Source organism: Anneissia japonica, unplaced genomic scaffold, assembly GCF_011630105.1.
Source record: "Anneissia japonica isolate Jap-2015-1 unplaced genomic scaffold, ASM1163010v1 scaffold280449_len1252_cov157, whole genome shotgun sequence".
NCBI classification, from domain to species: domain Eukaryota; kingdom Metazoa; phylum Echinodermata; class Crinoidea; order Comatulida; family Comatulidae; genus Anneissia; species Anneissia japonica.
In genome coordinates this window covers 1-1,252 of record NW_022727552.1, presented here as the reverse complement: position 1 = coordinate 1,252, position 1,252 = coordinate 1, and the positions used below count along the sequence as shown (strand labels likewise).

Sequence of the window (1,252 nt, the reverse complement as noted above, 5' to 3'; positions counted from 1 at the left end):
CCATTGCAAATATATTTATAGGATTCAGTAAATCTATTAACAACTAACTTGGGTTTTAATTGCACAACATGCTCCACATCATCTGTTGGCTGTGTTTCATTATGTGTACTTTCAGGCACAGATTCATTTTCTTGTACTTCATCTCCATCCACGACATCCTCTTCTGCCTCATCCCCAATGAACTCTAATTCATCATTTTCCATCTGCAGCTTCAGAAAAATAACATTCTCTTTGTGTTTCTTTGATTTTTCATGATTTTCAAATCTGTAAACAGTAAAAGGATTTATTGGTAAAAAATAACACAATTAATGCAAACACATAAAACTAGCACATTCTTTAATTTTTCCACATTGGATTTTTAATGACATTTTATATTATTTTATAGCGCCTTTTCTTTGTAGATACAAAGCACTTCTTTTCCCTGGTCATTATGTCCAAATGCTTAAATATTTCTGCTGGTAGTCATCGCAGGTACAGTAACCCCACCACGTGGATAGAGAGAAGCAATGTTTGTTCAAGGACACAAGCAAAATGTACAGCAAGTGATTGAAACCCCGACCTCGAGGTTGGGAGACCAAACCGTTTCCGCTGCGCCAAACTGCTTCCTAGAGGTAACCATGCAAGCTACGAAAGTAAAATCTTAACATTTCTATATCTATTAATTAATCCAGCCTAATCCAGAAGAAATATTTATTAGGTATTTTTTGGTTAAGCACTGGTTTTTTCATACTTTTTAAAATTACTGTATATTTAGATTTTAAACGTTTTGTTAGGAGAAAGTATTTATGATATAAAATAAGGATTAGGTGAATGCTACTTGTATACTTACAATATTAGCATGCACAACCATTTTTGACTTACGCTTTGTCACTTTTAAATTCTTTGTTACAAGCAATGCAAAACAGGTCACTGAATATCTCATCTGAGTCTGAACCATAGGATCCATCTGTAATGTAAATGAGAGCATAAAGATTCTGTTCTATAAAGCCAATTTCAATTCCTACTATTCTAATCTGACTGCTACCTTGTGGTAGCAGTCAGATTGGAGGCCCCATGTCAAGGGGGTGCCCAGCAGAGAGGAATTTCACTGGACATAATTTCAGTTATATATATTCAGACAAGTGTATTGGTGCCCCAAAAGCAATAAATTCACCATGACAAAAAAATTCACACATCATCTTTACTTGTGTACATGCAAAATTTGCTACTTTGTTTCATCAAATATAATTATATATAATTATAAAATATAATA

General features: G+C 33.6%; 1 long non-coding RNA gene across 1 annotated transcript; it reads right to left on the bottom strand.

Annotated features, from left to right (window-relative positions):
- Window positions 1-44: 44 nt before the first annotated feature.
- LOC117113773 lies at window positions 45-970 on the bottom strand. Its single transcript, XR_004446248.1, has 2 exons — window positions 862-970; window positions 45-264 (listed from the first exon to the last, which is right to left on the bottom strand). It is a non-coding gene; the product is annotated as an uncharacterized LOC117113773 (long non-coding RNA).
- Window positions 971-1,252: the final 282 nt, after the last annotated feature.